At 43.1% G+C, this 16,528-nt stretch overlaps 1 long non-coding RNA gene across 50 annotated transcripts in view; it reads right to left on the bottom strand.

Moving 5' to 3' along the window:
* LOC118378385 (uncharacterized) overlaps nucleotides 1-16,528 on the bottom strand; it is a 210,909-nt gene that overhangs the window by 37,255 nt on the left and 157,126 nt on the right. The gene's annotated exons all lie outside the window — the stretch shown is intronic.

The following is a 16,528-nucleotide window of genomic DNA, read 5'->3' as shown; positions in this document are numbered from 1 at the left end:
AAGACACAGACGTGAGGTTAAAGGTCACCGGTCATCCCCGCGGCCTAGGGACTCTCCCTCATCGCGGGGGGGGGGGTAACCTATCTTCAAAAGAACCCAGAGTGTCCCCGTCCCCCCCCCTCCTCTTTACCCACACACCACTTTACACATTATTTTCATTGAACCTTTATACAGGTTATTCTGGAAATGAACTATTAATAATAAATTACATGATTGGTCACGACCGATGACATCACATCTGAAGGCCTATTACGTAGCTACAACCCGTTTAGTTCCAGAGCATTAAATACAACGCTCAGGTCTGTCAACTTTACAGAGAGGGTGATGTGTCGACAGTGGGGTTTGAGCAAGAGGAGAAACACGGGCCGTTGACATTCTAATTACAGTCTCACGCACGCGCGCGCGCACGCACGCACGCACGCACGCACGCACGCACGCACGCACGCAACCGCGCACGCACGCACGCACGCACGCACGCACGCACGCACGCACGCACGCACGCACGCACGCACGCACACACACACACACACACACACACACACACACACACACACACACACACACACACACACACACACACACACACACACACACACACACACACACACACACACACACACACACACACACACACACACACACACACACACACACACACACCTTAGGCGTATTAATCGCCCTGTAGCCAGTGAGAAAACATGTTTCCCACATCAGAGCATCTGATTATATTTGATTATCAATTGATTGCTAATTAATTACTTAAAAATCCTACAATGTGATTTTCTGGATTTTTGTTTTAGATTCCGTCTCTCACAGTTGAAGTGCACCTATGATAAAAAAAAGTACAGACCTCTACATGCTTTGTAAGTAGGAAAACCTGCAAAATGGGCAGTGTATCCAATACTTGTTTTCCACACTGTATATTACTCTTACAGCATTTCCACGTGGGCGAGGATATTGGAAATTTAATCAAAGCCTACTAGATTATAAATTGTTTAGATCTAGGAGAGAATAATTTATAACAGACTTTTTCAGACATAGCATAGGTACAGCAGATCCCCTTATTGTATGGGACACTTTTAAATGTGCCTTTAGAGGCAATGCAATTCAGTACTCATCTATAAAACAAAAAGCAATTTCGATCAAAAGAGTCCATATTAACAAAGGAAATTGAAGGACTAACAGTACAGATAGATAGCAATAAAATCTGTACCATAGAGGCATAGAATAAGTTAGAGGAAAAACAAAAAGAAATGGAGGAACTTATTCAGGAAAGATCCAGTATACTATACTATACTATACTATAATATACTATACTATAATATACTATACTATACTATAATATACTATACTATACTATACTATACTATAATATACTGTACTATAATATACTATACTATAATATACTATACTATAATATACTATACTATACTATACTATAATATACTGTACTATACTATAATATACTATACTATAATATAATATACTATACTATACTATAATATACTATACTATAATATACTGTACTATACTATAATATACTGTACTATAATATACTATACTATAATATACTATACTATAATATACTATACTATACTATACTATAATATACTGTACTATACTATAATATACTATACTATAATATAATATACTATACTATAATATACTATACTATAATATACTATACTATAATATACTATACTATACTATAATATACTATACTATAATATACTGTACTATACTATAATATACTATACTATACTATAATATACTATACTATAATATACTGTACTATACTATAATATACTATACTATAATATACTATACTATAATATACTGTACTATACTATAATATACTGTACTATACTATAATATACTATACTATACTATAATATACTATACTATAATATACTATACTATAATATACTATACTATAATATACTGTACTATACTATACTATACTATAATATACTATACTATACTGTACTATACTATACTATAATATACTATACTATAATATACTATACTATACTATACTATACTATAAAAATAAAGAACTGGATGGAATATGGGGAAAAATGTACCAAATTCTTTTTCAATCTTCAATATAGAGATGCTACCAAAACAAATGTATTAAAAATTGTTACAAATGATGGAGTCACGCATGATTCATCAAAATATATTTGGAAAGAGGAAGTAAAGTACTTTAAGAATATGTTTTCATTTCAGGCTCCTCCATCTCCACTAAATGAAACTAATTGTATGGATTTTGTTCCTAATAATAATGTAAAATTAACATCTGTACAGAAAGACTCATGTGAAGGCCAAATTACAGAGGAGGAACTTACTGATGCAATTAAAGCATTTAAGGCTGGGAAAACTCCAGGGCTGGATGGCATACCAGTGGAAGTATACTAAACTTTTTTTTTATATACTCAGAGGACCATTATTAGCATGTTTTAATAAATCCTCTTCGGGCTAGGAGGCAGTATTTTCACATCCGGGTGAAAAGCATGCCCAAAGTAAACTGCCTGCTACTCAGGCCCAGAAGCTAGGATATGCATCTTATTGGTAGATTTGGACGGGAAACACTCTGAAGTTTCTAAAACTGTTTGAATGATTTCTGTGAGTATAACAGAGCTTATTTGGCAGGCGAAACCCCGAGGCCAACTATCCAGGAATTATTTTTTTTGAGGCCACTCTCATACTCTATGCGTTTTCTATGGGGATCTGGATTTCTAAAGCATTTGCTTGCAGTTCCTATCGCTTCCACTGGATGTCAACAGTCTTTAGAAATTGGTTGAAGTTTTTCCTTTGTGTAATGAAGAAGTAGCCCTGTTCAGAACGAGGGTTGAGTGAAGTGTACTGTTTGTTAGAGGCGCGTGACCTGAAAGCTCGCTCCACTTTGTTGTCCTCCGGTATTGAACACAGATCATCCCGTCTGAAATTGTATTGATTATTTACATTAAAAAAATACCTAAAGTTGAATTAGTTGTTTGAAATGTTTGGACAAAGATTACAGGTAATTTATGAGATATTTTGTAGTCATGTTGCGTTTAGTTGGAACCTGTGTTTTTCTGGCTCGAACGCGGCAAATAAATGGACATGTAACAACGAAATGAATCGAACAAAAGGACCATTTGTGATGTTTATGAGACATATTGGAGTGCCAACAGAAGAAGCTTGTCAAAGGTAAGGCATGAATTATATCTTTATTTCTGAGTTTTGTGTCACGCCTGGCGGGTTGAACTATGATTGTCTGTGTTCGTTTGATGGGGTGCTTGTCATGTGTTTGTTTGATGGGGTGATTGTCTGTGTTCGTTTGATGGGGTGCTTGTCATGTGTTTGTTTGATGGGGTGATTGTCTGTGTTCGTTTGATGGGGTGATTGTCTGTGTTCGTTTGATGGGGTGATTGTCTGTGTTCGTTTGATGGGGTGCTTGTCATGTGTTTGTTTGATGGGGTGCTTGTCATGTGTTTGTTTGATGGGGTGCTTGTCATGTGTTTGTTTGATGGGGTGCTTGTCATGTGTATGTTTGATGGGGTGCTTGTCATGTGTTTGTTTGATGGGGTGCTTGTCATGTGTATGTTTGATGGGGTGCTTGTCATGTGTATGTTTGATGGGGTGCTTGTCATGTGTTTGTTTGATGGGGTGCTTGTCATGTGTATGTTTGATGGGGTGCTTGTCATGTGTTTGTTTGGTGGGCTGCTTGTCATGTGTATGTTTGATGGGGTGCTTGTCATGTGTTTGTTTGGTGGGCTGCTTGTCATGTGTATGTTTGATGGGGTGCTTGTCATGTGTTTGTTTGATGGGGTGATTGTCATGTGTATGTTTGATGGGGTGATTGTCATGTGTTTGTTTGATGGGGTGCTTGTCATGTGTTTGTTTGATGGGGTGATTGTCATGTGTTTGTTTGATGGGGTGCTTGTCATGTGTTTGTTTGGTGGGCTGCTTGTCATGTGTATGTTTGATGGGGTGCTTGTCATGTGTTTGTTTGATGGGGTGATTGTCATGTGTTTGTTTGATTGGCTGCTGTCCTCAGATAATGGAATGGTTTGCCTTCGCCGTAAAGCCTTTTTGAAATCTGACACGTTGGCTGGATCAACAACAAGTGTAGCTTTAATTTGGTGTATTGCATGTGTGATTTCATGAAAGTTTAATGTTAATAGTAATTTAATGTGAATTTGGCACTCTGCCATTGCAGCGGATGTTGTCGGGGGGTTCCGCTAGCGGAACATCTAGCCGTAGCATGTTTTAACCACTTCTATATAAATGGTAGATTATCAGACATGCAACAAGAAGGTCTGGTATCATTATTACTGAAACAGGACCCAAATGGTGTATATATAAATATCCAGTCCATTTAAAAAAAAAATGTAGACCTCTTACACTTCAGTGTTGTGGTGCAAAATCCCGGCAAAATGCTTGGAGCATTAAAATTTAAAAAGTATTGTCAGATATTATTCATCCTAATCAGACAGTTTTTTTTTTTAACATGGACGATACATTGGAGATAATATAAGACAAGGACTGGAAACAATAGAATACTATGAAATATTGGGGACACCAGGCTTGATTTAAAAAACGCTCCTCTGTAACACATGAATATTTTACATTCATTCAGTGGCAGTAACATATCTAGATGAAGCATGGATTGTAGATTATTCCATGCCTCTGGCGCACAAGAAGAGAAGGCAGTCGTGACTAATACTGTGAATGTCCTGGGGACTTTAAGTAGCAACCACCTAGCAGATGGTTATCAGAATGCCCCCCCCCACACACACCATTTTATAACCGGTAGTGTCCATTTATTTCGGGTAGTGTGCTGATTAATTATTGCTTTCTTCAGGGGAAATACAGAATATGTATAAAAATGCCAAATATACCAAAAGCTAAATCAAGCAGAGGTTTATGACTATGTTAATCATTACTGAAACATGCAAACTACAAACATTTAACCAGTTAAAGATAATGAATACATGACGACTAGATGCAAATATTTAATTAAAAAGTCAAGCGTTGGCTTTAACATGAGTACAAGCAAAGTGAGTGTGTGTATTGTGTGTAAGTGTTTTTGTGTGTGTGTGTGTGTGTGTGTGTGTGTGTGTGTGTGTGTGTGTAAGACACGCGTATGAAAGCCAATAAAATTTGATTTGATTATAATTTCCCATCATAAAAATGGATCCCCATTCCCCAATCAAATACCTTCATCGACACTAAAAACAAAAAATACGTGTCCTTCCTGTATTTTGTTCCAAATCAAAGCGCATTCTGACTAGAAGCCTACATTTGTGCGCTGTTGAGTTTTGGCCGCATGATATTTATTGTTGATGGAGTTTTCATCTAACCATCCTAAATCTCATAAGAAATTAGGTGCTGTTTTTTTTGGGGGGGGGGGGTGTGTGACAGTAACGTTATACTATGATATTAAATGAAGTTGTGTTATATAGAATACTAATGAATCATTATGTGATCTTCAAAGTCATTGATGCAACTTTGATCTGCCTTCACTAGATGTGACGCTCTGGCAGCGTGTCACGTCTGCGCTGAACGATCTGATTAACGCGTAGGGTCCAGCCTATTCGTTTTTTTTTCCTCGCGTAAAATTCGGTGATTACAGAAAGGAGACACACTAGCGCGGCTGTTTATTGACAATCTGACAATATGTGACCTTGGAAATATTTCAAGTTGGTCTCAGGGGAATGTAAAAACAGCTAGCATGGAAGACCTTTAAAGCAGGTTTGAGTGAAGGAGAATAACATATGTTGAATGAGGAACTGATGAGCATGGAGACTGGAGAGCCTCACTTCTTTTGACGAGATGACCTTTATATATTTCAGACTAATACATCTATTTACTTACTTTAGTAGCTTTTGTTTTTTGTACCAAAGACATCTTAAATCATAAGAAAATACAAATAAAAATCGTCCTTGTGTAATATGCAGAGGGCTGTGTATTGTATAAGGGCACAATCATTATTTTAATTCCGTTTTTTTCCCTGTGTGTGTGTGGGGGGGGCTCATATATAGGGCTATGTATATGGCTGTTTTGAATTAATCATCACTTCAGAAAGTGCTGTCCATTTAGTTGTGTTAGACATCCACAAAGGCCATGTTTTACACTCAGTTTCAACCTGCTGTTGAACTTCTTTCTTCAAATTGATTATTCACAGAAAGGTGTCTTTTAAAAGCAGGATACTGTTTTGATCATCAGTGTTTGATGTGATTTAGAATGCATTTGCATTGATGTCCGAGTGGTCAGAGGAACAATAGAGCCCTGAGTACCAGGCCATTAGGACCTGATGGAGGGACAATAGAGCCCTGAGTACCAGGCCATTAGGACCTGATGGAGGGACAATAGAGTCCTGAGTACAAGACCATTAGGACCTGATGGAGGGACAATAGAGCCCTGAGTACCAGGCCATTAGGACCTGATGGAGGGACAATAGAGCCCTGAGTACCAGGCCATTAGGACCTGATGGAGGGACAATAGAGTCCTGAGTACAAGACCATTAGGACCTGATGGAGGGACAATAGAGCCCTGAGTACCAGGCCATTAGGACCTGATGGAGGGACAATAGAGCCCTGAGTACCAGACCATTAGGACCTGATGGAGGGACAATAGAGCCCTGAGTACCAGGCCATTAGGACCCGATGGAGGGACAATAGAGCCCTGAGTACCAGGTCGTCAGGACCCGATGGAAGGACAATAGAGCCCTGAGTACCAGGCCGTTAGGACCTGATGGAGGGACAATAGAGTCCTGAGTACCAGACCATTAGGACCTGATGTCAGCGACAGTTGAGCCCTGAGTACCAGATCATTAGGACCTGATGGAGGGACAATAGAGCCCTGAGTACCAGACCATTAGGACCTGATGGAGGGACAATAGAGCCCTGAGTAACAGGCCATAAGGACCTGATGGAGGGACAATAGAGCCCTGAGTACCAGGCCACTAAGACCTGATGGAGGCACAATAGAGCCCTGAGTACCAGGCCATTAGAACCTGTAACTCTCTCCACGCAGACACACTGTCGGATTTGAGTTCCCTCACTTACTCTACGGACTACACACACAGCATTCTTACTAGGATGTAGTTTACTTTGTTGTTATTCCGTTATCTCTAAGGTTGTCTCCCTCTTTGTTACGGGCTAGGAGCTGTTTCGTGAATAAATGTCTCAAGGTTAGGTGCAGAACACCTCAGGTTGCCACGCAGACAGTGAGTCTCTAATGCAAACAGTCAGATAATGGTTCACTACGGTAAACGGCCCTACCAAGCAACAAGGCAGTAACTGCTCATTTGGTCGAAAATGAGTTAATGTCATTTTTTGCAACATTAAATACATGCTTAATCATGTGGACAAGTATCCTGCCTCTGTTGTATTGTGTTTTGGAGAAAATGGGGGTCATGTTTAGCTGTAACTGTATTAAGTTAGTGTAAAACCAAGGTAAATAAAAGCCATTTTTCTCAGTTCCACGCTATGAGCAGTTTGCTTCTTTTTTAGCTTGGTAGAGCAGAATACTGGAACTAAATCAATGTTCCCTATATGGGGGAAAAGTACAGTCTTGATAAGTGTAAAACTCTGTTTAAGTGCAGTTTTCCTGTTTTCCTGTTAAATGACATTATTTTTTATTTATCCTACTACATGGTCAGGTGTAGTGCAGCAACCCATTGATATACTAAACCAAAGACAGGCCAGAAACAAGGCAAGATTTTACTAAACTGACCTTGGTGTAAAAAAAAACCTATTCCGAACTGTAACTAACCAGGTATTACAGTGCATTTTGCAAGTATTCAGACCCCTCCCCCTTTTCAACATTTTGTATTCAGACCCCTCCCCTTTCCCACATTTTGTATTCAGACACCTCCCCCTTACCACATTTTGTATTCAGACACCTCCCCCTTTTCCACATTTTGTATTCAGACCCCTCCCCCTTTCCCACATTTTGTATTCAGACACCTCCCCCCTTACCACATTTTGTATTCAGACACCTCCCCCTTTTCCACATTTTGTATTCAGACCCCTCCCCCTTTTCCACATGTTGTATTCAGACCCCTCCCCCCTTTCCACATTTTGTATTCAGACCCCTCCCCCTTTTCCACATTTTGTATTCAGATCCCTCCCCCGTTTCCACATTTTGTATTCAGACCCCTCCCCTTGAGCTCAGGTGCATCCTGTTTCCATTGATCATCCTTGAGATATTTCTACAACTGTGGTAAATTTAATTGATTGGACATGCTTTGGAAGGCACACCTGTCTATATAAGGTCCCACAGTTGACAGTTAATGTCAGAGCACCACCAATCAGGGCTTTATGGGATTAGCAGCTGGGAGATAGTAAGAGTGTGTGTGAGTCTGTCTGTGTGTCCCTGCACGGTTCTGCCTCAGAGAAGATTAACTTTACTTCAAAGACCACCTTTACTCCTCGGATGGACAGACAGACAGACGGACAGACGGACAGACGGACAGACGGACAGACAGTTCCATGACTCCCACAGCTTTTGTCAAGTACACATGGTTAGCAATGTGAGTGTAGCGAAATGCTTGCGCTTCTAGTTCCAGCAGTGCAGTAATCTCTGACAAGTATTCTAACAATTTCACAACAACTACCTAATACACACAAATCTAAAGGGGTGAATGAGAATATGTACAATTGAAGTCGGAAGTTTACATACACCTTAACCAAGTACATTTAAACTCAGTTTTTCACAATTCCTGACATTTAATCAAAGTAAAAAAATCCCTGTTTTAGGTCAATTAGGATCAGCACTTTATTTTAAGAATGTGAAAGAGAGAGAGAATGAGAGAGTAGAGAGAATGATTTATTTCAGCTTTTATTTCTTTCATCACATTCCCAGTGGGTCAGAAGTTTACGGCAACGTAGCCTAGTGGTTAGAGCGTTGGACTAGTAACCGGAAGGTTGCGAGTTCAAACCCCCGAGCTGACAAGGTACAAATCTGTCGTTCTGCCCATGAACAGGCAGTTAACCCACCGTTCCCAGGCCGTCATTGAAAATAAGAATATGTTCTTAACTGACTTGCCTGGTTAAATAAAGGTAAGATAAAAAATAAACATACACTAAATTAGTATTTGATAGCATTGCCTTTAAATTGTTTAACTCCTGCAGCAAAGCACCCCCAGAACATGATGCTTCACGGTTGGGATGGTGTTCTTCGGCTTGCCCCTTTTTCCTACAAACATAACGATGGTCATTTTATTTATTTATTTAACCAGGTAGCCTAGTTGGGAACAAGTTCTCATTTGCAACTGCGACCTGGCCAAGATAAAGCAAAGCAGTTTGACACATACAACAACACAGAGTTACAGATGGAGTAAACAACCATACAGTCGATAATACAGTAGAAAAATCTATATACAGCATGTGCAAATGAGGTAGGATAAGAGAGGTAAGGCATTAAATAGGCCATGGATTCGAAGTAATTACAAATGGCAATTAAAAACTGGAATGGTAGGATGTGCAGAAGATTAATCTACAAGTAGAGATACTGGTGTGCAAAGGTGCAAGATAAGTAAATAAATACAGTATGGGGATGAGGTAGATTGGATGGGCTATTTACAGATGAGCTATATACAGGTGCAGTGATCTGTGAGCTGGTCTGACGGCTGGTGCTTAAAGCTAGTGAGGGAGGTAAGAGGTAAGAGTCTCCAGCTTTAGTGATTTTGCAGTTCGTTACAGTCATTGGCAGCAGAGAACTGGAAAAAGAGGCGACCAAAGGAGGAATTGGCTTTGGGGGTGACCAGTGAGATATAACTGCTGGAGTGCGTGCTACGAGTGGGTGCTGCTATGGTGACCAGTGATCTGAGATAAGGGGGGACTTTACCTAGCAGGGTCTTGTAGATGACATGGAGCCAGTGGGTTTGGCGACGAGTATGAAGCGAGGGCCAGCCAACGAGAGCGTACAGGTCGCAGTGGTGGGTAGTATATGGGGCTTCGGTGACAAAACGGATGACACTGTGATAGACTGCATTCAATTTGTTGGTTAGAGTGTTGGAGGCTATTTTGTAAATGACATCGCCAAAGTCGAGGATCGGTAGGATGGTCAGTTTTACGAGGGTATGTTTGGCAGCATGAGTGAAGGATGCTTTGTTGCAAAATAGGAAGCCGATACAAGGTTTCATTTTGGATTGGAGATGTTTCATGTGAGTCTGGAAGTCAGAACCGCCCAGTAGTGATGCTGGACGGGCGAGCAGGTGCGGGCAGCGATCGGTTGAAGAGCATGCATTTAGTTTTACTTGCATTTAAGAGCAGTTGAAGTCCATAGAAGGAGAGTTGTATGGCATTGAAGCTCATCTGGAGGTTAGTTAACACAGTGTCCAAAGAAGGGCTAGAGGTATACAGAATGGTGTCGTCTGCGTAGAGGTGGATCACAAAATCGCCAGCAGCAAGAGCGACATTATTGATGTATACAGAGAGGAGTCGGCCCAAGAATTTAACCCTGTGGCACCCCCATAGAGACTACCAGCGGTCCGGACAACAGGCCAAACAGTTCTATTTTTGTTTCATCAGACCAGAGGACATGTCTCCAAAAAGTATGACCTTTGTACCCATGTGCAGCTGCAAACCGTAGTCTGGCTTTTTTTTTCTGGGAATTTTGGAGCAGTGGCTTCTTCCTTGCTGAGCGGCCTTTCAGGTTATGTCGATATAGGACTCGTTTTTACTGTGGATGTAGATACTTTTGTACCCGTTTCCTCCAGTATCTTTACAAGGTCCTTTGCTGTTGTTCTGGGATTGTTTTGCACTTTTCACACCAAAGTACGTTCATCTCTAGGAGACATCTCTAAAATCCAAGATGGCGTAGCAGTCGGACGTGTGTTTTGTCTTGTCCCGTCCTGTCTAGTGTAAATATAGTTTTCTTCGTTTTTTTTTTTTTTTTTTTTTTTTTTTTTTCTGTATATATTTCGTACATATTTTAATCTCACTTTCAAACTAGAGCTGAATATACTCTCCTGCAACCCGCATCACCCAATGTGGTACGGATCTGCTTTTTCTATACTTTACTTTAGAACCGGAACCACCATCAGAAGCTAGCCAGCTAACTAGCTACTAGCTCGTACTCAGTTAGCCATTGCTAGCGGTCTTCTAAGCTAACTAGGACACCAGCGCGACATCAACCCAGAGCATATCAGACTGCTCTTTCTCTACCACATCTCCGGATTCCTACCGCAAGCTCTGTACCTTTACACCGGATCATCGCAACTAGCTAGCTGCAATCCGAGTGGCTACTCCTGGCTAACGTCTCTGTCCCAAAACAAGCTACAGTTAGCCTTGAGCTAAGCCCATCTCCCGACTAGCCGAAGAGGCCCAACAATACCTCTTTTGCCAATTGGCCTGGACCCTTTACTGCCGACACGGAGCCCCGCCGATCCATCACGACTGGTCCGCCGACATAATCGTCCGAGGTGGTTTCAACAGGCTTTTTCGTTGCGACATCGCCAAAGATCCATCTGCTGGCCAAGGCCCGCGAGCTTTCTGAAACGCTGTGTCTCCAGCTCACCCAGCGTACTAGAGCTCCTGTAGCATACTCCTGGGCTACAATTACCCGGGCCCACGACCGGTCTGTCGATGTCACCGCAAGAAGAGGAATAAACAGACTCACCCCATCGCGACGTCCCCCAAAGGTTAGCTCTCTAGCCCTCGCTATCTCCCTGCTTGCTAATTCGGCCTGCTAACGGCTAGCTTGTCTAGCCCGGGCCTACGAACTGTTAGCTTGTTAGCACAGGCCTGCTAACCATCTGGCTCACCGCATCCCAAACACTCTGAACCCATTTACTTTCTATCTCTCTTTGATTTTTATTTTGTTTATACCTTCCGGAAACCTGCCTCACCCACTGTGATACGGAATCGCTATCACCTTTAATTTTTATTTTATTTTTATGACACACTCAAGAACCTCCAGACGCTAACCAGCTAACTAGCTACAAGCTATTTAGTCATTGTTAGTTTTTTTTAAAACCTGGATAACACTTGCCAGCCCAGCTTCCCTGCCCATCCACCGCTGCCCCCTGGACACTGATCTCTTGGCTACATAGCTGATGCACGCTGGACTGTCCATTAATCACGGTACTCCATTCTGCTTGTTTGTTTTATCTGTCGGCCCAGTTGCCTAGTCAACGCCATTTTACCTGCTGTTTGTTGTGCTAGCTGATTAGCCTCGCATACTGTTTTTAGCTAGCTTTCCCAATTCAACACCTGTGATTACTGTATGCCTCGCTGTATGTCTCTCCCAAATGTCAATATGCCTTGTATACTGTTGTTCAGGTTAGTTATCATTGTTTTAGTTCACAATGGAGCCCCTAGATCCACTCTGCATACCCCTGTTACCTCCTTTGTCCCACCCCCCCACACATGCGGTGACCTCACCCATTACAACCAGCATGTCCAGAGATACAACCTCTTTCATCATCACCCAGTGCCTGGGCTTACCTCCGCTGTACCCGCACCCCACCATACCCCTGTCTGCGCATTATGCCCTGAATATATTCTACCATGCCCAGAAACCTGCTCCTCTTATCCTCTGCCCCCAACGCTCTAGGCGACCAGTTTTGATAGCCTTTAGCCGCACCCTCATACTACTCCTTCTCTGTTCCGCGGGTGATGTGGAGGTAAACCCAGGCCCTGCATGTCCCCAGGTACCCTCATTTGTTGACTTCTGTGATCGAAAAGTCTTGGTTTTATGCATGTCAACATCAGAAGCCTCCTCCCTAAGTTTGTTTTACTCACTGCTTTAGCACACTCTGCTAACCCTGATGTCCTTGCCGTGTCTGAATCCTGGCTCAGGAAGGCCACCAAAAATTCAGAGATTTCCATACCCAACTATAACATCTTCCGTCAAGATAGAACTGCCAAAGGGGCGGAGTCGCAGTCTACTGCAGAGATAGCCTGCAAAGTAATGTCATACTTTCCAGGTCCATACCCAAACAGTTTGAACTACTAATTTTGAAAATTACTCTCTCCAGAAACAAGTCTCTCACTGTTGCCGCCTGCTACCGACCCCGTCAGCTCCCAGCTGTGCCCTGGACACCATTTGTGAATTGATCGCCCCCATCTAGCTTCAGAGTTTGTTCTGTTAGGTGACCTAAACTGGGATATGCTTAACACCCCGGCAGTCCTACAATCTAAGCTAGATGCCCTCAATCTCACGCAAATCATCAAGGAACCCACCAGGTACAACCCTAACTCTGTAAACAAGGGCACCCTCATAGACGTCATCCTGACCAACTGGCCCTCCAAATATACCTCCGCTGTCTTCAACCAGGATCTCAGCGATCACTGCCTCATCGCCTGTATCCGCCACGGAGCCGCAGTCAAACGACCACCCCTCATCACTGTCAAACGCTCCCTAAAACACTTCTGTGAGCAGGCCTTTCTAATCGACCTGGCCCGTGTATCCTGGAAGGACATTGACCTCATCCCGTCAGTTGAGGATGCCTGGTCATTCTTTAAAAGTAACTTCCTCACCATTTTGGATAAGCATGCTCCGTTCAAAAAATGCAGAACCAAGAACAGATACAGCCCTTGGTTCACTCCAGACCTGACTGCCCTCGACCAGCACAAAAACATCCTGTGGCGGACTGCAATAGCATCGAATAGCCCCGTGATATGCAACTGTTCAGGGAAGTCAGGAACCAATACACGCAGTCAGTCAGGAAAGCTAAGGCCAGCTTCTTCAGGCAGAAGTTTGCATCCTGTAGCTCCAACTCCAAAAAGTTGTGGGACACTGTGAAGTCCATGGAGAACAAGAGCACCTCCTCCCAGCTGCCCACTGCACTGAGGCTAGGAAACACGGTCTCCACCGATAAATCCATGATTATCGAAAACTTCAATAAGCACTTCTCAACGGCTGGCCATGCCTTCCGCCTGGCTACTCCAACCTCGGCCAACAGCTCCGCCCCCCCCGTAGTTCCTCACCCAAGCCTCTCCAGGTTCTCCCTTACCCAAATCCAGATAGCAGATGTTCTGAAAGAGCTGCAAAACCTGGACCCGTACAAATCAGCTGGGCTTGACAATCTGGACCCGCTATTTCTGAAACTATCTGCCGCCATTGTCGCAACCCCCATCACCAGCCTGTTCAACCTCTCTTTCATATCGTCTGAGATCCCCAAGGATTGGAAAGCTGCCGCAGTCATCCCCCTCTTCAAAGGGGGAGACACCCTGGACCCAAACTGCTATAGACCTATATCCATCCTGCCCTGCCTATCTAAGGTCTTCGAAAGCCAAGTCAACAAACAGGTCACTGACCATCTCGAATCCCACCGTACCTTCTCCGCTGTGCAATCTGGTTTCCGAGCCGGTCACGGGTGCACCTCAGCCACACTCAAGGTACTAAATGATATCATAACCACCATCGATAAAAGACAGTACTGTGCAGCCGTCTTCATCGACCTCGCCAAGGCTTTCGACTCTGTCAATCACCAAATTCTTATCGGCAGACTCAACAGCCTCGGTTTTTCGGATGACTGCCTTGCCTGGTTCACCAATTACTTTGCAGACAGAGTTCAGTGTGTCAAATCAGAGGGCATGCTGTCCGGTCCTCTGGCAGTCTCTATGGGGGTGCCACAGGGTTCAATTCTCGGGCCGACTCTTTTCTCTGTATATATCAATGATGTTGCTCTTGCTGCGGGCGATTCCCTGATCCACCTCTACGCAGACGACACCATTCTATATAATTTCGGCCCGTCATTGGACACTGTGCTATCAAACCTCCAAACGAGCTTCAATGCCATACAGCACTCCTTCCGTGGCCTCCAACTGCTCTTAAACGCGAGTAAAACCAAATGCATGCTTTTCAACCGATCGCTGCCTGCACCCGCATGCCCGACTAGCATCACCACCCTGGATGGTTCCAACCTTGAATATGTGGACATCTATAAGTACCTAGGTGTCTGGCTAGACTGCAAACTCTCCTTCCAGACTCACATCAAACATCTCCAATCAAAAATCAAATCCAGAGTCGGCTTTCTATTCCGCAACAAAGCCTCCTTCACTCACGCTGCCAAGCTTACCCTAGTAAAACTGACTATCCTACCGATCCTCGACTTCGGCGATGTCATCTACAAAATGGCTTCCAACACTCTACTCAGCAAACTGGATGCAGTCTATCACAGTGCCATCCGTTTTGTCACTAAAGCACCTTATACCACCCACCACTGCGACTTGTATGCTCTAGTCGGCTGGCCCTCACTACATATTCGTCGCCAGACCCACTGGCTCCAGGTCATCTACAAGTCCATGCTAGGTAAAGCTCCGCCTTATCTCAGTTCACTGGTCACGATGGCAGCACCCATCCGTAGCACGCGCTCCAGCAGGTGTATCTCACTGATCATCCCTAAAGCCAACACCTCATTTGGCCGCCTTTCGTTCCAGTACTCTGCTGCCTGTGACTGGAACGAATTGCAAAAATCGCTGAAGTTGGAGACTTTTATCTCCCTCACCAACTTCAAACATCAGCTATCCGAGCAGCTAACCGATCGCTGCAGCTGTACATAGTCTATAGGTAAATAGCTCACCCTTTTTCACCTACCTCATTCCCATACTGTTTTTATACTGTTTTTATTTATTTACTTTTCTGCTCTTTTGCACACCAATATCTCTACCTGTACATGCCCATCTGATCATTTATCACTCCAGTGTTAATCTGCAAAATTGTATTATTCGCCTACCTCCTCATGCCTTTTGCACACATTGTATATAGACTGCCCATTTTTTTCTACTGTGTTATTGACTTGCTAATTGTTTACTCCATGTGTAACTCTGTGTTGTCTGTTCACACTGCTATGCTTTATCTTGGCCAGGTCGCAGTTGCAAATGAGAACATGTTCTCAACTAGCCTACCTGGTTAAATAAAGGTGAAATAAAAATAAAAAAATAAAACAGAACGAGTCTCCTTCCTGAGCGGTATGAGGGCTGCGTGGTCCCATGGTATTTATACTTGTGTAATATTTTTTGTACAGATTAACAACCTATCCCTCAACGTAACCAAGACTAAGGAGATTATTGTGGACTATAGGAAAAGGAGGACCGAGCACGCCCCCATTCTCATCGACGGGGCTGGAGCGGAGCAGGTTGAGAGCTTCAAGTTCCTTGGTATCTACATCAGCAACAAACTAGAATGGTCCAAACACACCAAGACAGTCATGAAGACTGCATGACAAAGACTATTCCCCCTCAGGAAACTAAAAAGATTTGGCATGTGTTCTCAGATGCTCAAAAGGTTCTACAGCTGCAACATCGAGAGCATCCTGACTGGTTGCATCGCTGCCTGGTACGGCAATTGCTCAGCCTCTGACCGCAAGGCACTACAGAGGGTAGTGCGTACGTCCCAGTACATCACTGGGGCTAAGCTCCCTGCCATCCAGGACCTCTACACCAGGCGGTGTCAGAGGAAGGCCCTAAAAATTGTCAAAGACCCCAGCCATATACTGTTCTCTCTACTACCGCATGGCAAGCGGTACCAGAGTGCCTAGTCTAGGACAAAAAGGCTTCTCAACAGTTTTTACCCCCAAGCCATA

The sequence above is a fragment of the Oncorhynchus keta genome, chromosome 8, assembly GCF_023373465.1.
Source record: "Oncorhynchus keta strain PuntledgeMale-10-30-2019 chromosome 8, Oket_V2, whole genome shotgun sequence".
Taxonomy (NCBI): domain Eukaryota; kingdom Metazoa; phylum Chordata; class Actinopteri; order Salmoniformes; family Salmonidae; genus Oncorhynchus; species Oncorhynchus keta.
Note: the sequence above shows the minus strand (reverse complement) of the source record. Positions and strands in the feature narration are given on the sequence as shown.